Source organism: Lepisosteus oculatus, unplaced genomic scaffold (genome assembly GCF_040954835.1).
Source record: "Lepisosteus oculatus isolate fLepOcu1 unplaced genomic scaffold, fLepOcu1.hap2 HAP2_SCAFFOLD_70, whole genome shotgun sequence".
NCBI classification, from domain to species: domain Eukaryota; kingdom Metazoa; phylum Chordata; class Actinopteri; order Semionotiformes; family Lepisosteidae; genus Lepisosteus; species Lepisosteus oculatus.
In genome coordinates, this window is record NW_027168257.1 from 882,180 (window position 1) to 904,760 (window position 22,581).

The window sequence follows — 22,581 nt, forward strand, 5'->3', positions numbered from 1 at the left end:
ATGCCGCCGCCAGAACTTTACGGCGTTAACTACATGCTGCCGAGGGAGAAAGCCGAGTTTTTGGTTTGGTATGAAGAATGCAAGGGAAGTGTGTTTAACTTACAGAGAGAGTTGAAACGTTACTGCCAGTTGGATGTGGCAATTCTAAGAGAAGGCTGTGTCAGGTTTTGGGACGAGGTCATGAATATGACCAGACAGACACGCGTGACTGAGTCAGGGGCCGCCTGCGTTGTGTGCATCGACCCCTTTCAGTTTGTGACCATCGCTAGTGTCTGCATGGCCATGTTCAGACTTATGTTTTTACAGGAAGAGACGATAGCGTTGCTACCCCATGACAATTACCACCACCAGCAAAAACGATTTTCTACACCCAGCATTCAGTGGCTTATGTACATCGAACACACAGAGCCCGTTAAAATCCAACACGCGTTAACCACGGCCGGTGAGTTCAAGGTTGGTCAAAGCTGAAAGCTCAAAGCTGAAATAAATGTATAAAATTTGGCTTGCATCATAGCAGTTGAGCAATAAAGTCTGTCCTAATTAAAGAGTACCTAAAGTTTGAAAGTACAACATAGAATAAGAATAGAGAAATGGCAAAACGATTTTGTGCCATCTTCCCCATTCACACTATTTTTATGTGCCATTTTTTGCTTATTCACGTACTATTTTAATCAAAATAATATTAAGAAAGATCTGTGTGTATTCAGATAGTATTATTATTGTTCATACTTACTCGTCAAAAGAGGATTGCTGAGATATTTGCGGATATACTTCTACGTTTGAAAAACGTGTCCAAAATGGTGACCAACGAATACTAGCAATGCATTGTGGTATATAACCGGAAAATATGCTGGGTTCGATATTTTCTCAACGTATGCGTTTATTAATGTTGTCGATATTATGGTTGAAATTTAACATTGATAATACATCACGGCTATGTGCCCCCTGCTATGTGCTGATGTGCAATTTTAACGCATGCAGTTAGTAAGGATCGTACTGTTGTATGGTATTATATATAATGACATTATGGAATAGGATGGGGACAGGCCTGGCATCACGGGGGGAGGGAGGAGTGTTGCCCCTTCAGTTTTGGGCAAAAAGATTTACCTAACTTAATTTGCGCCCTAAAAAAATAGTTGTACTTGGTCAATGGTCAGACAACACTAAATGACACGAACAGTCACTCAGTCTGTTTGATGGGCAGGAGGGCTATCCGTCCAGGAACTGCACATATCAGTGTCGTTATTGAGTGTCAACATTACGATCCTGTTTGCTCAGGTGGACCGATTCCTTGCAGTAGTTTATCATTATACTTAAAATCTTTATATAACTAGGACTAGTTATAGCAGTCTGTGCTTTCTGTTGGTTTTACAACATTTTTTTCTTAACGATTCAGAACGTCCATGTAGCTGCAAAAATGAACGCTTATGGTACTTTTCGCTCCAGGCAATACAAACCGTGAGAGTGACGAAAAATGTGAAACTGAACTTCATCGCAAATACCAGATTGCTAGTCGTTATCTTCTATCATGAAGCACTAATTAATGGCATAGCTGCGAGATTTCATTTGGGTAGCTGCACCCTACAGCTCCGTTTCAACCGAAATATCACCCCCCCCCCTCAGAATTTCAGACGCCCCCCTACAGATTTTTCCCCGGGCACCGCGCACTGATGGGGGACAGGGTGTCCAGGAAATGGTATCAACTTTTCTCAAGAAAATAAAAATAGAAACTCTATAGGCACTCAAACATTTTACTGTTTTTTTTTCAGGCAGTAAATTACGTAAATTACTGCTTCGACACGTAATGGCATTATAATCAAGTGCAGGAGCTGAGGGCTTTTGTTTTGTTTCGTTTTCCATGGCGTTCGTAAGCACGCAAATCAAAGGCAATTCCTGCGTCTAACACGAATGTAAATGCTTTTGAAAGTGCAGTGTGGTGCAGCTTGTAAAATCCTTGTCCACATTTGTGGTTTGTTGATGTTTTTCTGTCTGCCAAAGTTGCATTTTGACATCCAGACGGGGAGACTTTATCATTTGAACGTGAAGCCAGCCTTAAACCCTCTGAGGCGTGTCTGTCTGCCGGCACGTATTTTGTGAAAGGTTTTTTTTTTTAACTGAGAGCGACTTTGAAAAAGTTTCCGTAGCCACCTCGCACTCCGTGTTAGATTATAGGAGGAATGCGGCGGCGGCGAGCTCGCTGTAGTCGTGGCCGAGTGATTAAGGCGATGGATTCAAAATCAATTGGGGACTCCCTGCGCAGATTTGAATCCTGCCGACTACGGCGTCTGCCGTATGTCGCCTTGTGCCTGCGCGGCAAAGACGAAGTGCTGCTTCTCCTTTCCTGGTACTAAAAGAACGCTAAATCGCTTGGCTCTGCTGTCGTGGAAATAAATTCTTCAGATAACCACACATTTTGCGTTCGCACCTCTGGTGCTCTACTTATGCCTTTGAAAACCTAATGAATAAAGCTGAAAGAACCGACACAATATGTAGGTGCTCGTAAAGCACGCAGTAAAGAACTGTTAACAGCAAAGGTTTCAGTGGGTTAACTGAGGAGAAGGCGTGATCGCTAATTGTTGACTTTGTATTTGGTGTTAGAAACACTCTTACTGTGCATGACGTGCAACAAATGTAGCCACAGAAATTGCATCACGCTTTCATGTATGCTATCGCAGACACCAACGTTGCCTAGATAGAAAACCGAAATAGCCGTGGGTTTGCTTGCTGGTCTGAAGGATCTCTCTTCGAATCTCTATCATTTGTCAATGGAAGTAAAAGGCGCTGCAATTTCATACGTTCAGAATGAAACCCGCAGCTGTTGTTCGACTTTATTTCTTGACTAATTACAACTGAGTGTCGCATGAGCAGTTACGTAAACTTGTCTGGTATATTTGAACAAAAATGCCGTTCTTCAATTAAAACTAACAGTACATTGTCAGGGACATTCAGTTCTATACAAACAAGAGACAGACAAGATAATATTTCTACCTTTCATGTGGACTACGTGTTGACTTACTGATCGGAATAATTGAAAAGTTCGGGTTCATAGCCGATGCAGTGCATGCTAATTAGAACAGCAAAGCTGAGCTCTCAGCACCGTACTGAGCCCAGGTGTTTTTCTAAAGCTGTCAGGTGCAGTTCATTTACATGAAGGAAATCTCTTACTGGGTACTATTACAATGCAGTAAGTAGCACAGACTACTTAGGGAGTAGCCCGATGCATTTAAAAACAACCCGAGCCAGGCAGGAGTCGAACCTACAATCTCCTGATCCCTAGTCAGACGCGTTATCCAGTGTGATACTGCAGGACTGTAACCCAGTGAGATCAGCACTGCAACTAGTAAAATATTACCCCCGGTCCATTCTTTTCCAAAAGTGAGAAACACCTGTTTTCTACATTTTGTCTGTTTTAAAACATTATCTTCCAAAGCATCATAAAATTGTCCCTTCTTCCAGACTCTACTTCTCTCTTGTAGTAGTACAGCAGACCTTTCCAGGTGAGCAGATCACAGAGTCCGAAATGAGCTTCCTCCATCAAGCAAAGTACCTGAACATGACGCTGTCTTCATAAAAGCGCCCCTGTAATAAAGAAATTAAATCCGAAATCAAGAGGGCAGCACAGTGGGCAAAAGACGTATAATATTCGTCTATTAAACGCATACCTTAGACGTCTAAATGTGGTCTGCAATTCGTCTAGAATCTCTGCACTGTGTACGAAGTAAATTATTTTCGCAGTAATTATTTACATTAACGAAGAGCATAACGCGTGTACTGTATACACTGCAAGTACAACCCCCCTCTCTGCAGGAGTGCTGGCTGTGACGAATTGAAACGGTTTCACGGGTATTTTCAAAGTAGGAGGCGAGATTTCCAGCGAAAGACACCCCCCCTCAAAAACCCAGTAAATACAGTACTTACTAGTTAAAGGCTAGGCTCCCGACTACGGCGAAAGGAACCCTTCTTTCATTAGAAGACAATGAACATATTTTAGCCCTGAATGAATTAATAGCAAACATGGTTTACATAAAAGACATTTTTCCAAGAAAGTTTAGCCTTTGTCACTAATGAAACCACTAAATAAAGACATAAATATAAAAATCTTAAGATTTTTAAAATACATGACTTTGCTAAAATTTATTTGAAAATAAAAACAATTACAACCGCCAGGGGAGAGAGAGAACAGGGGAGGGATGTTGGTTTTGCATAAGGGGCGGGGCTATGGAAATTAGGTCTGTTTGGGAATGTGTAGTTACATTTTCTGGCTGTTTGTGAATTATCGTTGTTGAGTATGGAGTGTTGAGGTATTGATTTTGTGTAATGCTTTATGTTGAAAATTGAGGTTGATTTTGTTTATGATAAACAGGATAAACTGGGATGGGAGGAAGGTTTGGTTTTGCATAAGGGGCGGGATTATGATAATTGGAGGACTTTGCGAGAGTAAAATGGTTTGATTATTTGATTTTGTATTGTGGTTGTTATCTATGTTTTTGGTTGGTATTATGTTTATATGGATGTTTTTGTTGGTTGGTTGTTATTATGGTTATTAATAATACGATCTATAGTTGAAATCTGCGCCTAAATAAAAAGAAAAAGCAAGTGATTAGGTTTATGAGCAATCTAATTACTTATTCGTTTAAAAAGCTATATAAAATAAAGTTTATTATTAATTTGCTGGACAGAGCGGTGAACATTATTATGCATGAGACAAAGATAACGATCCTGATCAGTTTAGAAATCTGTGTACGCTGTAAGGTTTTTACTTCTTAAACTTTTAAAATACACGTTTAGAATTGAAAGAAATCCTCTTCCTGGTATAGCACACCAGCACGTCTTTTTTCTCCAATCAGAGGGGTGTCAGATGGTGTCAGCCAATCACCATTCTGCGTTGGGTAGCAACGGGTGACTGTTCTCAGGCGGAAGATGTAAACAGCTTAATGTTCGTGTTAAATAATTTTTTTTAATTAAAATTCATTCTATACAGCAATCGCATATTTGGGTACCGTTTCATAAAACTTTCATGCTTAAAATGTTTAGGGAGAAATGGAAGACTGGTGTGTATTTTTTCTTTAAACTACCAAGACCAGCCATACACAGTACAGTTTACATACATACAGTAATGTTTATGTTCCTAAATTAATATCGTTTATGACCTTCAGATGCGTTATGCTCCTCTTCTTTTTATGCTCAGCTACTAAAATTTCCCTTTAGTGGTAAAATCCATATAAATATTCAAAACTAAGCGGATTAAAATGTGGACAGCAAAGACATTAAATGATTAAATCTTTGCACTACCAACCAATGCACCACGAGTGCCCCTGTCGGTCATTTTGGCCAGCCAATCACTTGTCCTGCGGTACCCTCCGGTGCCCCGCGGTGGCTTGTGGGTAGGTTATTGTACCGCGGGTTTTTACCGCGCATTTTGAATGGCTGCATCTATTAAACGCATACCTTAGACGTCTAAATGTGGTCTGCAATTCGTCTAGAATCTCTGCACAGTGTACGAAGTAAATTATTTTCGCAGTAATTAATTTACACGTGTATAATAAATATAGTAAATATAATAAATTAATTACTGCGAAAATAATTTACTTCGTACACTGTGCAGAGTGCCGTATACTCCTAGTTGCGGCACACACGATACATACAGTAAAAAGCCTCAGGCACTGTGTTAGATGTGTTTTCGATGTTATATATGCGTTTATTCATGTCGTCGATTTTACGGTTGCAATTCGACGTTGATTATACGTTGAGGCGACGTATATATACGTATAGCCGTATTTTCGCCATAAATATACGTATATTCGACGAATCAATGCCCACTGGGAAGGCGCATTGAAGGGTGCACCCCCATCATTAATCGTTGCGCCTCTGTGAAAGGAAAGCTCTTGAGCAGTCGTTGAAACAGCTCGGATGAAACACTTGATTGCTTCCATGTGCATCTGGAGCCCATTTCTTATTTTCACTTCACGCCGCCCAAAGCATTTCTAAAACAGGAGATTCGCGTTTGGGAATGCGCCCTGCCCTACAAATAAAACAGGTCTACGGGTCTGAAAGCTGCTCCACGGAAAACAGTTCTGTTGCGCTTTTGATCAAAGGGAGATTCGCTGTTCTTACTTTTTGATGACATAACACCCAAAGGGGCTTCTTTGGAGCTGTATTCCAACCAGCATCCTAAAGTTTCTTGGCGGTATCCTTTACAGTCCTCTGTTCGGTCGACAAGGGACAGAAGGGGGCAGTTTTCCTCACACATACAGTGCAATGTACTGTAGTGTTCCCGTTCATTGAATTCGCAGTTCTGCATCAGACCTCTAACTCGTTTCCTTAGCTTGGATTTAAGCCACGAAGCAGGCTTCTACTGTATAAACGTCTAGAGGAATCACAAACTATTTGAGAGGCCATCATCCCAGGGGGAACTGACAAAGTCTATCCCTAAACACCTAGCGCAGTCTCTCAAGAGACTGTCAAAAATCGCTTTCTCCGTTTGCATTGCAAGTAAGTGAAAACGCGGTCTCAACCCAGAGCCACTTGGCAGCAGCGGCACGTAAATACTGTTACTGTCACTGCTCGATACCGATGTTAGCCTACTATACCATGTTCAGCCACCGCTAGAAACTGCATGGCTCTAGTTCTGGAGCAAACGACAGGAGGGCCAACGTCGAACGGGCACACATGTCAGACATGGAAACCGACGAGAGTGGGATTCGAACCCATACATGCAGAGCACAATGGATTAACAAGCCATCGCCTTAACCACTCAGCCACCTCGTCAACAGAACTGGACTGTCCCAACTGAGTTGGCGCGCTCCAGATGATCTTTTTCTTTTTTTTCCCTCGTACTCGAGGGTCATTTTCCTGTTCCACATGCGATTTCAACATTTTCCTTGGGAGATGTCAAGCCAGCAAGCCACTGCTGTGGTTCAGTGGCCAGTGTGGAGTTCAGTGGCCCTGTTGTACACAGAAAGCACATTGAGCTCCTTGGACATGAAAAGTTCCAGATAAAAGCCATTTGTCATCCTTTCTCTTGGTGTCGATGTTGCTATTGTATGTAAAGGTGGCAACTTGCTCAGCGAGCAGGCGGAGCACACACCGAATGCAGATGTGTCTGAGTGGTGTGTCCAAGTGGCTGCAAAAGGACAGCACTCCCGGGGCGCCGTGGCTTAGTTGGTTAAAGCGCCTGTCTAGTGAACAGGAGACCCTGGGTCTGAATCCCAGCGGACAACCGCTAGACTTAATTAAACACAAGTATTCATTTCCTGTCTTTAACATGACTTGTTTTTCTTAAAATGGATGCAACTTGCAAAACATGAAATACAAACCTTGCTAATCAGCGCTAGCAGCTGGCAAAAAAAAAAGAAGTCAGCAATGTTTTTTTTCTTTAACCTTAACCCTGCTAATGGAGAAGAGTTAAACGACCGAGTCTATGCAGCTTAAACGGTGCGCACGTCGGGTTCTTAGCTGAAAGGGTGGTAAATCACGCTCACCCCAGTCCTTAATCTTTTAAACAGGATACAAAATTGAACCTAGTCGCCACATCACATACATCCTGTTCAATGATAAAAAGGTAACATCTATCCTCACTCCAGAGTAAATCTCACGTTGAGGGCATATTTTTTTTCACTTTACCGTGAATCGGGCCCGGCTGCACAGAGGAGAGAGGACGGTGACAGGGGAGTCACACGCTGGCGGTTTGAATACGCGGAAGATCACTGAGGGATCCACAGTATATGGACCCTCCGTGCGCCATCAGTCCACACTCCGGACTCTGAATCCTGCCATCCGAGTTAAGATCTCGGCGGAACCTGAGGCGCAGTTCTTTCTTAAAACGTAATCTGGTGAGCATTTCTAGAATCGTACTTGTATAGATGCAGCCTTTAATGTGTTGCTAGGTTAAAATTGATGATTTCTTGAACTTCAGTAGGAAACTGCCCTCTTGATTTCGGATTTAATTTCTTTATTACAGGGGCGCTTTTATGAAGACAGAGTCATGTTCAGGTACTTTGCTTGATGGAGGAAGCTCATTTCGGACTCTGTGATCTGCTCACTTGGAAAGGTCTGCTGTACTACTACAAGAGAGAAGTAGAGTCTGGAAGAAGGGACAATTTTATGATGCTTTGGAAGATAATGTTTTTTTTTTTCTTTGAAATCGAAATGAATCAGAATATCAGTGCAAAAGACAAACTCTTGGTTTGGTTTAAAGAGATATGGTTTTAAAACAGACAAAATGTAGAAAACAGGTGTTTCTCACTTTTGGAAAAGAATGGACCGGGGGTAATATTTTACTAGTTGCAGTGCTGATCTCACTGGGTTACAGTCCTGCAGTGTCACACCAGGGCCAGTGGCGCAATGGATAACGCGTCTGACTACGGATCAGGAGATTGCAGGTTCGACTCCTATCTGGCTCGGGTTGTTTTTAAACGCATCGGGCTACTCCCTAAGCAGTCTGTGCTACTTACTGCATTGTAATCGTACCCAGTAAGAGATTTCCTTCATGTAAATGAACTGCACCTGACAGCTTTAGAAAAACACCTGGGCTCAGTACGGTGCTGAGAGCTCAGCGTTGCTGTTCTAATTAGCACGCACTGCATCGGCTATGAGCCCGAACCTTTCAATTATTCCGATCAGTAAGTCAACACGTAGTCCACATGAACGGTAGAAATATTCTCTTGTCTGTCTCTTGTTTGTATAGAACTGAATGTCCCTGACAATGTACTGTTAGTTTTAATTGAAGAACGGCATTTGTGTTCAAATATACCAGACAAGTTTACGTAACTGCTCATGCGACACTCAGTTGTAATTAGTCAAGAAATAAAGTCGAACAACAGCTGCGGGTTTGATTCTGAACGTATGAGATTGCAGCGCCTTTTACTTTCATTGACAAATGATAGAGATTCGAAGAGAGATCCTTCAGACCAGCAAGCAAACCCACGGCTATTTCGGTTTTCTATCTAGGCAACGTTGGTGTCTGCAATAGCATACATGAAAGCGTGATGCAATTTCTGTGGCTACATTTGTTGCACGTCATGCACAGTAAGAGTGTTTCTAACACCAAATAAAAAGTCAACAATTAGCAATCACGCCTTCTCCTCAGTTAACCCACTGAAACCCTTGCTGTTAACAGTTCTTTACTGCGTGGTTTACGAGCACCTACATATCGTGTCGGTTCTTTCAGCTTTATTCATTAGGTTTGCAAAGGCATAAGTAGAGCACCAGAGGTGCGAACGCAAAATGTGTGGTTATCTGAAGAATTGCTTTCAATGGCAGCGGGTCCAAGCGATTTAGCGTTTTTATAGTACCAGGAAAGGAGAAACGGCACTTCGCCTTTGCCGCGCAGGCACAAGGCGACGTGCGGCAGACGCCGGAGTCGGCAAGTTCCGAACCTGCGCGGGGAATCCCCAACGCACTTAACCACTCGGCCACGACAAAAGCGAGCTCGCTGTCGCCGCATTCCTCCTATAATCTAACACGGAGTGCGAGGTGGCTGCGGAAACCTTTTTAAAGTCGCTCTCCGTTAAAAAAAAATACCTTTCACAAGATTCGTGCCGGCAGACAGACACGCCTCAGAGGGTTTAAGGCTGGCTTCACGTTCAAATGATAAAGTCCCCCAGTCCGGATGTCAAAATGCAACTTTGGCAGACAGAAAAAACATCAACAAACCACAAATGGTTTTTACAAGCTGCACCACACTGCACTTTCAAAAGCATTTACATTCGTGTTAGACGCAGGAATTGCCTTTGATTTGCGCGCTTACGAACGCCATGGAAAACGAAACAAAACAAAAGCCCTCAGCTCCTGCACTTGATTATAATGCCGTTACGTGTCGAAGCAGGAATTTATGTCATCCTACCACTGCAACACGGGGAATAGAGAGAAATGAGTACACGCTACGAATTGTCTCTAATCAGTCCCTACAGTTGTAAGGCGCCTGGAAGCGTGCACCCCCATCATTAATCTTTGCGCATCTGTGCAAGGTAAACTCTGGAGCAGTCTTTGAAACGGCTCAAAGGAAACACGTGATTGATTCCATGTGCATCTGGGGTTCATTTCTTATTTACATTTAATTCAAGGGAAAGGCTTGGGTCAGTTTCAGACGGCCTCCAACAGCGAGATTCAAGCGCCCCACCTTCAGCCCAATCTGCACAGCCAGAACGCCAACGGCTCCTATGCTCTCCGGGGTGCGGTTGTGACCCCGTAACCTAAAATGTTGGTGGCAGACAAATGGAGACTAACAGGTGACGTCCTAGGACATGACTACATTGTGGGGATGGTGACCATTGCTTGGAAAAGAGTGCGAGGCCCCTTTAGAAAAACATTTTGTTAACAGGCATTCTGCCTCAGCCTAAACACCTATAGCTTGCAAAGCGCATGCTATTAGACAGGCACCTCTGCAAGACCTTAAAAGTCTCTTAAACTAGTGATAGTAAGGTGTTCCCAATGGGCGATGTTCGGCTTTCAAATCATCTCTCCGTGGAAGCGCCGAGATGCAGCTGTTTAAGGCTTAGAAGCAGCTGACTGTTTTACTGCCTAACTGATCACTGTCAGTCAGGGAGCTCAGAGGTGAAAAGCCTGTCTGAGAGACAATTCGCCGTCGATCAGTTCAATATGTTCCGTACCAGCTCGGCGCACCTGAGATCATCTTGGTAGCCGTGTAGCTCAGATGAGTGAGAGCGTGTGTGTGTACCACCGTGATTGGATGCCGGTCCTTCTCAGGTCACAGTAAACCTTCTGCTGCCTAACTTTCCTAATTTTGGGGATCCCTTTGAAAAAGCAAAGGAAAAAAAAACTGGCTCTTCATCAGCGTGATCGACCCAACCCAGTGTGCCCCAGTGGCCTAATGGATAAGGCACTGGCCTCCTAAGCCAGGGATTGTGGGTTCGAGTCCCATCTGGGGTGCTCCTGTCCCATTTTGAGCATACAAATGTCTTTGTGGTTTGCAAAGCTACAACTCCACCTTACTCAGTGAGCGTCTCTGCTTTTCTCTCACATACAGTTGGGAGAAAAACTTTTGTAAACAGCCCTTCGGAATGATGTGGATTTCTGCATGAATGGCTCCTAACATGTGATCTTATCTTTATCTAAGTCATAATAATTAATAAAGAGATTCTGATTTAACAAAGAACACACACCCAACATTTGACATTGCTGTTTCTTTATTGACCAAATGGTTTAAACAATCAAGGTCATTGATGGAAAAAGTACGTGAACCCTTATATTAAGGAGCTAGTGGAACCTCCTTTATGACAAAAACCTCAACCCCCACTTTCTGTAGCGGCTTGTCAGACCTGAGCAGCGGTTAGGAGGTATTTTGGCCTATTCCTCTATGCAAAACTGTTTCAGTTCATGTATATTTTTGGGATGTCTTGCGCTGAATGGCCTGCTTCAGATCACGCCACAGCACTTCAATGGGATTGGGGTCAGGACTCTTACTTGGCCATCCCAACATACAGAATTTCTTCTGTTTCAGCCACTCTGTTGTTGATGTACTCCTTTGTTTTTGTCATGTTGCAAGACCCAGCGTCTTTTGAGTTTTAGATCACAGGCAGACACCCTGACATTCTGCTGTAGAATTTCCTGATACATCTCGGAATTCATCGGTCCCTCGATGATTGCAAGCCGTACAGCCTCCGCCATGCTTCCCAGGTGGGATGAGGTTTTGGAGTTGGTATGCGGTGTTTTGTTATCTCCAAACATAACGCTGTGCACATTTACCAACAAGTTCAACTTTTGTCACGTCTGTCCACAGAACATTGTTCCAGGAGTTGTGGAACATCCATGTGGTCTTTAGCAAACTTGAGAGGGGCAGTGGTGGTTTTTTTGGGGGGGAGAGCAGTGGTTTCCTCCGTGGTGACCTCGCATGATCACCACTCCTGTTCAGATTTCTTCTTATGGTGGACTCATGGACACAGACGTAAGACAAAGTAAACCACCTGTTTGCTAGATCCCATCCCCACTCAGCAAGTCAAAGATTCCCTCGAAGGACTGGCAGGACCTATAATTAGTATGATGAATGCATCGCTTGCGTCAGGCAACGTACATGATCAATTTAAGGTAGTGGTTCTTAGACCGCTCCTTAAGAAGTCAAATTTGGATCCACAAGTTCTTAACAACTACAGGCCTGTCTCAAAGGTCCCATTTCAATCTAAAAGTTTTGAGAGAATAGTTGTTGCCCAACGTCAATCGTATCTGGATTCAAATAATATACTTGAGAAATTTCAGTCTGGTTTCTGAAACTGCATTAACAAGAGTCGTAAATTATATTCTCTTAGCTACTGATGCGGGGAATGCAACAGTGCTAGGAATGCAAACTTTAGGTTGCGCTTCTTCATGCTGCATCATTGGCATGAGTGGAGCTTTTTAAACGTCTGTACTTACTGCGCCCCATAAGAAATCGTTTGTCCCTGTTCAAAAGAGATTGTGCGATGTCCTGCAGCGTTCGCAAAGCAAACCTTTGACAGTTTGAATAGAGGAATTTATTCTGCTTCCTGTGCGTGCAGTAGTTACAAACTTGAACGTCTTTACACGATCTCCTGCAGTTTTCAGTGGGCGGGCTTTGTCAGATGGCTTGGAAAAACGCACTGTGTTTCGGCTCGGGAAACATCATGAGCAGTGTCCTGCATGTTTTCTGTGTATAGCTGTCTTTTAACGCATACAGAATTCATTCGAAATCATTGATTTCTCCAATTAACAAGGGTCCCTTAAATGATGAGTCAAAGTAACATCTAATCGGATTAGTTTCCTTAGAGCTGGTTCAGAGTTTGCTCAAGAGTTTACCTATCACAGATGCGCAAAGAAGAATGTTGGGGGTGCACGCTTCAAGGCGCCTTACAGCTGTAGGGAGTGATTCGAGACGATTCGTGGCGTGTGCTCGTTCCCATATACCATACGCCCCGGCGTGCAGTGCTAGGATGACGTACAATACCGCTTGGGCACGTAACGGTGTTATATGCAAGTGCGGGACGTGAGGGTTTTCGTTTGTTCGTTTTGTTTTGCTCTGCTTTGCTTTGTTTTGCTTTCCATCGCGTGGGTAAGAGCGTAAATAAAAAGGCGATTCCTGCGTCTACCACTAATGTAAGAGCTATTTCAAGTGCGACGTGGTGCGGCTTTTCAAATGCTTGTGGGCATTTCTCTGTTGTTGATTCTTTTTTTGTGTGTAACAAAGTGGCATTTTCATGTCCGGACGGGGAGACTTTATCATTCCGACATGAAGCCACCCTTAAGTCCTCTGAGGCGTGTCTGTCTGCAAGGCTTGTATTTTGGAAATGTTTTTTTGAAACGGAGAACGACTTTGAAATAGGCTTCCGCCGGCGCCTCGCGATCCAGGTAAGATTGTAGCAAGAACGCAGCGGTGGTGGGGCTTGCTGTAGTCGTGGCAGAGTGGTTAAGGCGATGGACTAGAAAGCCATTGGGGTCTCCCCGCGCAGGTTCGAATCCTGCCGACTACGTTATCCGCCTCCAGTCGGTGTGTTTCGGCGCAAGCAAAGAAGCACGCCTCTTTGCTGTTCCTGGTGGTTTTAAAACGCCCAATCGCTTGTACCCGCTGCCTTGGAAATAAGTTCTTCAGCGTCCGCGAATGGCATTTTGCAGCTGGAAGCAGATGTCGACGCGTTTTGCACAGAGCACCAAAAAAGCGTCTTTTTTGAAGGCCCAGGCACTGAGCATTGGTGGTTCAGTGGTAGAATTCTCGCCTGCCACGCGGGAGGCTCGGGTTCGATTCCCGGCCAATGCAGTGGCTTTTGCAGCGAGCGGCTCCATCACTTGCATCCCCTTGCAACTCGCAACTCAAAAAACCCACTGAAGCTAAGCAGGTGTGAGCCAGGTCAGTACCCGGATGAGGGTGAGCTACAGGGAAAAACAAAGCTTCCAGCTGGAAGCGGTGTTAATGGTGCCGGCGGTGGGGCGCTCGCCCTGAGGTCTGTGCGGGTCCCAATGCCCCAGTATAGTGACGGAGATGCTGTGTTGTAAAAGGGCGCTGTCTTTTGGATGAGATGTAAAACCGAGGTCACAGCGCTCTGTGGTCATTCAAAATGACCACCAAAACCTTTGACAAAAGCTCTTGGTAATTGATGGTCTTCAATAATGCTTCTCCTTTAGGTACATTTTAAATCAGCTGAAAAATGCTGTGAAATGGGGGGGCACTTCAGGCCAGTGTAGGATTTGGGTTACAAGAACCATGAAACTGCACGAGAAAGCCCTTACACTGAATTACAAGGCTTTCTATTCAAAGGAGGACAAAAGAAATTCCCTGAGTTCGATTTTTTGCAGCACAGAGAGGAGCACTGTTGTGAGGCTGGTTAGCTCAGTTGGTTCGAGCGTGGTGCTAATGACGCCAAGGTCACGGGTTCGAGCCCCGTACTGGCCAGGTCCTTTTCTCCTCTCTTACCAAAGCTGTTAGGTTCCTTTCCGTGGTGAGAGGGGTTGTCATGCAACGCTGCCACATAGTGCCGACAGACAAGAGTGTTGCGGGAGAAGAGAAAAGTGTTTGAAGATTTAAGAGTGTCTTAGGTGGAGCCAAAATCAAGTGTCACAAATACAAGTGGGAGGATTTCCAATGTTTAATATGGTAAAAATAAGCGGAAGTTATCTGCCGGTCCGGCACAGTCTGCCATGCTTTTGTCATATACTGTAAAGTGGTGTCGAACTGGGTGTCGAACTGGAGCCTCACCATTTGCATATGTGAGGCTCCAGTTATACATCGAGTGTCACATTAAATGACAAAAATGAAGAGAGTTAAAGCAGCTGGAGAGGTTTTCTTACAACTTTTGAGCTGACACAGTTTTGGAAAATGTTTCCTTCACGCTGCACTGTACAACATAGGCAGCCAAGAGTCTCCAAAACAAAACAGAATTGACAGATAGGAGAAAATTCCCACTCATCCTGAAGTTCCCAAAATCCAGCACTGAGCGTAAACAAAGTGTCTAAGTAGCGTGGGAATGCTAACCCTAACCCTAGCTGGAGTTTGAGCAATCCAGCACTGAGCGTAAAAAGATGAGTCAAAGTAACGTCTAATCGGATTAGTTTCCTTAGAGCTTGTTCAGAGTTTGTTCAACAGTTTACCTTTCACAGATGGGCAAAGAAGAAAGTTGGGGGTGCACGCTTCAAGGCACCTTACAGCTGTAGGGAGTGATTCAAGACGATTCGTGGCGTGTGCTCGTTCCCATATACCGTACGCCCCGGGGTGCAGTGCTAGGATGACGTACAATACCGCTTGGGCACGTAACGGCGTTATATGCAAGTGCGGGACGTGAGGGTTTTCGTTTGTTCGTTTTGTTTTGCTCTGCTTTGCTTTGTTTCGTGGTCAAGAGGCGTAAGGTAAGTCGTAATCCAGGGAGAACACTGGTGGCAAACAGTCCGAGGTGAGAGGCGAGGTCCAAAGTCAAAAAGGCAGAAGGGGAGTCCAAATCCAGAATAAACGAGGTAATGGAAAAAATGCCAGGTAGAGCTCTCAAGGAATAGACTCAATACTGAGCAGCGGGAAGCAGGTAAAGATGGTAAAAATAGCACTGTGTACCGCACGGTGGAGTGTGTGCAGGTGGGTTAACTCGTGCGGCAGCGTTTGTTAATAATCACCCACTGCTGGTGCTGATTAGATCGCTTAAGAGTTGGTCTTAACTGCCTGGCGGTCATGACAAGCTCCTCTTTAAGCTGTGGTTTAGTTTTGCAATCGTATTTCTAGAGCAGTTATTTATGGGGGTGGGTGGGTCTTTCACAGAGGCTCAGGACAAATCCCCCACATGAAATTTTACTGTGTGCGTTCAGACAGTCACAGGTCAAGAGCCAGGCAGGAGGACAATGGACAGAAGAGCCAACGAACTAAAAATAAAAGAACGAATATGAAAAAGCCACCATCTTTTTCTTTTTGACATTTTCCGACTTTCATGCAAGCCAGGACAAAGTTGCTCGTAGCTACTTGTGGATTCAAATACTCTATCGAGTGCTTTGATGAGTTTTTGCAATTTGTTTGTCGTCCTGTCAGCCTGTTTCTGTTTTTTTTTTCAATCTAGGGATGGAAAGTATGAGGGAAATGATGGAGCAATCAATAACCGCTCCGGAAAAATGGCAGAAAGGAATGGTCCGTCACTAAGGACATTTGTGAAGCAGAGGAGTGACATCACCACAAAGGCGACACATTCTGCTGATGGTTTTGGTGAATAATGATTGAGGCGCGTTAAGAGAAAGGTAGCTGTGTCAGCATGCGTAGGCTGCAAAGGATCAAGCAAAGGTTTACTCCATGCTGAAAAGAAGAGAAAAGAAGCACAATGTTTCGACTGTGGAGCTTTCTGCACCATCTTCTTTAGCGGTGATGATGTTTACATTGGAAAAAATGAGACATGCGTCCCTGGGTGGCCTTGAACCACCAACCTTTCGGTTAACAGCCGAATGCGCTAACCGATTGCGCCACAGAGACTGACGGCCGCTTGTGCTCTCTACATTTGCAGGTTTATGGTCAAAGAAAACAATCACTTGCGCTTCTTGCAGCCGGCAATCTTTTTCCACTGACAACCAAGAAATGGATTTCATCTTTCACAAGCTGTATGGATTTCTTCAAAAACAAGTTATTCCAGAAAGGAAATGAATTCTTGCATTAAACTGAACCAAGCTGTACATGTTTGTCTGAAATGAGACATTCGGCACAACAAGACACGGAGAGAGGCACCGCTGGTATTCAGACCCAGGATCGCCTGCTTACTAGGCGGGCACTTTAAGCCACTAGGGAACAGCACCAGCGGAGCACCGCGCTTTTACAGACACTTAGACACATCTGCATTCGGTGTGCACTTAACCTGCTCTCTGAGCCCGTTGCCTCCGTCCCATTTAATAGCAGAACTGACGCCAAGAGAAATGATGAGAAATGGCATTTATCGGGCACTTTTCATGTCCAAGGAGCTCAATGCCCTTGACACCTCCCCAAGGCGACAGAGCTGTGCATTCTTTGGCGACACCATTTTTTCTTTTGTTTAATTTCTATACTTATTGATAGAATAAAAACGATATGTCATGTACTGTAAGGGAAATGTCTGTTTTCATGGGGAAAGCTAGCACCAGCAAATGTTGTGTTTAGAAGAAGTGATTTAACATGACACGTGACCTAATTTACCGGAGCAAAAGCTCACCCAGCAAGCCCTGCTTTACTTCTACAGGAGAGAAGTACTGTAGAGTCTGCTAGATGTTCAGCTGGGTAGCTACTTCAGCATGCCTCGGCTGCAAAGGATCAAGTAATAGGTTTATTGCATGCTGAAAAGAGAAGAACGGAAACACAGCATTTCGACTGTGAGGTCTTCTCACACCTGAAGAAGCCTCACACCTGTAAAAGGCTCCATGGTTTTCTTTCTTCTCTTTTCAACATGGAATACACCTATTGTCTGCAAGATGTGACAATTTCATGGTGTTTTGGAAGAAAACCTTTTTTCTTTGAATTCAAAATCAATCGGAATTTCAGCACGACACATCAACACTATTTCTGTTCTCTGTGGTAGAGTGCAAGCGCATGTTCCATGGGCCAGTGTCGTAATGGATAACGCGTTTGACTTCGAATCAGAAGATTGTAGGTTGGAGTCCTGCCTGGCTCGTGAGGCTTTTAAACCTCTCAGGTTCCTCGGTAACAGGTTGCCGTCATGTATATGAACTATAAAAAAGCATTTGCCACAACCCGTAAATTAGCACGCAAGTGCGGGCTAGGTAACACAGAACTGTATGGAGATCATCTCCAGCTCCGAGCTCAATTGCAATGAAAAAACATGCAGAACAGAACTGGAGAGCAGCTGAATTTGTGCTCAGTAGGGTGGGGAGGACTCAGCATTGCTATTGTTCTAATTATTATGAACTGCAGGGGATCTGAATCAGAACATGTCAGTTAGTTTGATCATTGCGTCAATATGTAGGCCACGTTAATATAGAATTATTACTTTGTCTGTCTCTTCTTTGTATATAGCTGAATGTCCCTGACAATTTCATGTTGCCTGCGATGTGTCCCCTCTCCCCACAGCAGTGGCAGATGACCAGCCGTCATCGCTCCCCCAGCATCGTCGCGCTGGGCGTCTCCTCCTCCCCATCTGATTCCCCGTGCGCCCCTCCGTTGGCGCCCACCGGTTTCCTCGAATACGGCATCAGTCTGCTCAGCCAGAGCCAGGGCCTGCTCCGAGGGGACCAGTGCGGCCAGCATCACGTGGCACTGCACCTCAGTCGGCGCCGGGGCCAGGAACGCCTGGAGCGCTATTTCCCGGTGGGCCTCCTCCGGGAGAGTAGGGTAACCCTGGCGGGCTAAGTAGGCCACGTCTGCGGCTGTTACCTTCACTGTTACCTGGATACCTCTTTATCTAGAACTCACTCTTCCCCCTGCCTGTCTGGCTTCTTTTAATCCTTCTGTGCCCGGATTGCAGCGGGTAAGATATTTTTCCAAGAAAAAAAGAGAAATTAAAAAAAGAGAAATTTCACCAGAGCCCCTGCTCATGTCTAATTTTTAGTTTAGAAGGATTCAAGCAAGATTTTGGATGAAAGGCAGCGACCTTAATCAAGCCCAAATCATAATTGAACCCATTCAGAGCCTACATTACATTTTAGTGTTTCATTCTGAGCAGAATGCCCTCACACCTGAAGAAGGCTTGCGTTTTCTTCTCTTTTAAGCATGTGTACAATGCTGTAATACAATTTAAAATAATTAAAAGTTTAAAAAGTATCAACTAAACTCCATTAATATCGAGTGTCTTTTATACAGCTTTTATACAGCTTTTAAGTATAGATTACACTTTTCTAAAATGTATTTAAAAAATAAAAACGATTACTAATCTAATCTTTCCACGTTTGATCCCAAAATCCCAAGAAAAATTAATCTAAACTAGGAGAAAGCTATGCTGAAAGTTTATTAATATACTTAGAAGACAAAGATAATTTATGTTGCATTTGTCTGATTGTGAATCAAAAAATACATTTAATTAACTGCTCTCAGTGACAGCTGACAATCCTCCATACACTCAAGTGAAAAATTAGTAATGCCAATGTAAACGTCGTATTTACAATTTGTTGATAATAGAAATGTTAAGTTCTCTAAAGCTTTTTGAGGCAGCAAAAGATTTGAACACCCTATATTGTAATGAGCTGCTGAGCTGAGAATGGGTTATGTTCCTGCTGTCAGAGGGGGTGGAAAGTGCCCGCGGTTATTTAATTAGTATTACAATTCACACTGATTCCCTTGCAAAGGTATGGACATAAGAATATTCGTGCGTGGTCAAAAAATGGCATTAAGCACTTAAAATTAATATGGTTAATAAGAGTAAACTGGAACATGCTGTAACAAGATCGGCTAAACTGGGATCTATCGCTTACGCCTGAAATTGGAGCTGCTGTCGCAGTGAATAGCGACTAATAAGTCTGTCTTTCTGTGGGGGGAAGGGAATCTGATCTGATCTGCAAACCTCCAACAGAGCTGTTCAACTGGTTTTTGTCGGGCACATCAAGTGTCAGGTGTAAGCGATAAATATATTTAGCTGAAAAGCTGTACAACGCAAGACATTTCAGTACTCTAGGTTTCGTGAAAAAGCACATTGTGCTGCTGTAATACAGTTTAAAATAATTAAAAGTCTAAACAGTATCAGCTTATGTATGGGTTGTAATTTAAAAAAAGTCAAAAACCGCACTCAAAATGCAATTTAGCGCTTTCTGGCAAGAGGAGACACCCAAATTAATAATGTAACATGCTACTGTTTGTGCATGGATATAGTTATAATGCTATTTCCTTAGACACGTGATTCCATGTTTTATTTTGAATCCCCGGCGGAACCGGGCATCCATAAGAATCAAGTACTGTAACAGGTTTATTCTATGCTGAAAAAAAAGAAGAAAGAAAACACATTCCATAAGAATCAGCGCCTTTATATAGCGCCTTTAAAGGTGGCTTCTCAAAACGCTTTACAGGATAAAAACAACAATAACAACAACAACAACAACAATATTGTGTTTCATTGCACTTTGACAGATTGTCTTTAAATCAACTGTTGATTTAAAGTTTGACAGTAAATGTTTATATTGTAACGCATACAGCCTCCATTTCTTATTAAAAATGTAGCCTAAGAGGGGGGGTCTGCTCTCACAATCCTCCATATACTCAAGTGAAAAATTAATAATGCCAATGTAAACATCGTATTTACAATTTGTTGATAATAAAAATGTTAAGTTTTTTAAAGCTTTGTGATAGTTTACCCAGTTTACCCATTGTTATTAAAAATGACTTGGATTCGAACATGTTGTGATATTTAGAAATATAAAAGTCAATTAACTGTCAATTTCCATATTTATGTCTTTATTTAGCGGTTTCATTAGTGACAAAGGCTAAACTTTCTTGGAAAAATGTCTTTGCTGTCTTGCTGATACGTTAAGCTTTCTAAACTCAGCCACAAAGTCATGTGACTGATTTTTCGCCCTGTTTCGTTGGTTAAACGCAATGATCACAAGCACCACCATGGTAACTGGGACATGTAGTTTTTAATTCAGATTGAATTATAACTGTACGTACTGTAGCGGCGAGGCTTATTAATAAGACAGAATTAAGTGTTGCTGTGCTTTCCCAAATGAGGCCCCATCTCCCTCTTCATCTCTGTGGTGCAGTAACAGAGAAGCTATTCATACAGACTGATTTAAAGATGTTTTCTTTTGATAAGGTACAGCTCCCAAATGGGGATGCACTTAGCTAAGCCTGGCTATCATGATCAATGGTCATCCATTGGCGCCTAAAGGTCTGCAAGATTCCAAGAGAGAGCCTCATCCAAGTGGTCTACAACCCCAAGGTCAACATCACCAGAGCACCGTCGCAAGCTGAACAGCAAAGCCTGGCATAGAGCCAGAGAGCGCGGATTAGACAGCAACAAGCCTGCAACTGCTTTGTGCCCGCAGGAGATCTGAATCCCCAGAGATTGGATGAGTATTCAACTTCACTGCATGACAGCTCGAGAATTCAATTGTTATCCCAACCAGTTGATATCAATTTAATTCCTAAGAGTTATGTACTTGTTTTGAGTATCTAGTGTAGAAGTTATAACCAAGTTCATTTACGAAACGGTCTAAATGAATGATATACTGAACGTATGTCCTCTTGATATATGTAACTCTTTGTAACTGACTGAATATATACCTTTTGTATTCTGATAACCCTCTCGATAAGATCTGTTAGGTTTACATGCATATTCTATGTATTAATAAATGTATCCTCGTGTATTAGTACCTGTGTGTGTGCGTTGTTTGAGTTATGTCGCATGGTTGGATTCTAAAGCCATCAAAAGAATCAACTTTGTGATTTACTGCTATAATGAATAATTGTCTCAGTAAATCCCAAATCCTACAGAACTAGTGCCTTCAGAGAGCACACTACAGATGTTACCTATTTATCGTTGAACAGGATGTATGTGATGTGGCGACTAGGTTCAATTTTGTATCCTCTTTAAAAGATTAAGGATTGGGGTGAGTGTGATTTACCACCCTTTCAGCTAAGAACCCGACGTGCGGACCGTTTAAGCTGCATAGACTCGGTCGTTTAACTCTTCTCCATTAGCAGGGTTAAGGTTAAAGAAAAAAACATTGCTGACCTCTTTTTTTTTTGCCAGCCGCGAGCGCTGATTAGCAAGGTTTGTATTTCATGTTTTGCAAGTTGCATCCATTTTAAGAAAAACAAGTCGTTCAAGACAGGAAATGAATGCTTGCATTTAATTAAGTCTAGCCGTAGGCGGTTGTCCATAATGACCAGTTCTGTTTGAGAAGACAGAACAAAAAAGGCACCGCTGGGATTCAGAGCCAGGGTCTCCTGTTCACTAGGCAGGCGCTTTAAGCAACTAAGCCACGGCGCCCCAGGAGCACTGTCCTTTTGCAGCCACTTGGACACACCACTCAGACACATCTGCATTCGGTGTGTGCTCCGCCTGCTCGCTGAGCAAGTTGCCACCTTTACATACAATAGCAACATCAACACCAAGAGAAAGGGTGACAAATGGCTTTTATCTGGAACTTTTCATGTCCAAGGAGCTCGATGTGCTTTCTGTGTACAACAGGGCCACTGATCTCCACACTGGCCATTGAACCACAGCAGTGGCTTGCTGGCTTGACATCTCCCAAGGAAAATGTTGAAATCGCATGTGGAACAGGAAAATGACCCTCGAGTACGAGGGAAAAAAAAGAAAAAGATCATCTGGAGCGCGCCAACCCATGTCCGGACAGCCCACTTCTGTCGACGAGGTGGCTGAGTGGTTAAGGCGATGGACTGCTAATCCATTGTGCTCTGCACACATGGGTTCAAATCCCATCCTCGTCGCTCTCCATGTCTGACACGTGTGCCCGTTTGGCATTGGCCATCCTGTCGTTTGCTCCGGTTCTAGAGCTGTGCATTTTCTAGCGGTGGCTGAACATGGTATAGTAGGCTAACGTCGGTATCGAGCAGTAACAGTAATGGTATTTACGTGCCGCTGCTGCCAAGTAGCTCTGGTTTGAGACCGCGTTTTCACTTACTTGCAACGCAAACAGAGAAAGCGATTTTTGACAGTCTCTCGAGAGACTGCGCTAGGTGTTTAGGGATAGACTTTGTCAGTTCCCCCTGGGATGGTGGCC

General features: G+C 43.6%; 5 non-coding genes across 5 annotated transcripts; 4 read left to right on the forward strand and 1 right to left on the reverse strand.

The window, feature by feature from the left end:
• Nucleotides 1-10,817: 10,817 nt before the first annotated feature.
• Nucleotides 10,818-10,890, forward strand: trnar-ccu (transfer RNA arginine (anticodon CCU)). Its single transcript has one exon. It is a non-coding gene; the product is annotated as a tRNA-Arg (tRNA).
• Nucleotides 10,891-13,652: 2,762 nt separating this feature from the next.
• trnag-gcc (transfer RNA glycine (anticodon GCC)) lies at nt 13,653-13,723 on the forward strand. Its single transcript has one exon. It is a non-coding gene; the product is annotated as a tRNA-Gly (tRNA).
• Nucleotides 13,724-14,282: 559 nt separating this feature from the next.
• trnai-aau (transfer RNA isoleucine (anticodon AAU)) lies at nt 14,283-14,356 on the forward strand. Its single transcript has one exon. It is a non-coding gene; the product is annotated as a tRNA-Ile (tRNA).
• A 1,972-nt stretch (nt 14,357-16,328) lies between these two features.
• On the reverse strand, nt 16,329-16,402 carry trnan-guu (transfer RNA asparagine (anticodon GUU)). The gene has a single exon. It is a non-coding gene; the product is annotated as a tRNA-Asn (tRNA).
• Nucleotides 16,403-22,206: 5,804 nt separating this feature from the next.
• Nucleotides 22,207-22,288, forward strand: trnas-gcu (transfer RNA serine (anticodon GCU)). The gene has a single exon. It is a non-coding gene; the product is annotated as a tRNA-Ser (tRNA).
• The last annotated feature ends 293 nt before the right edge of the window (nt 22,289-22,581 follow it).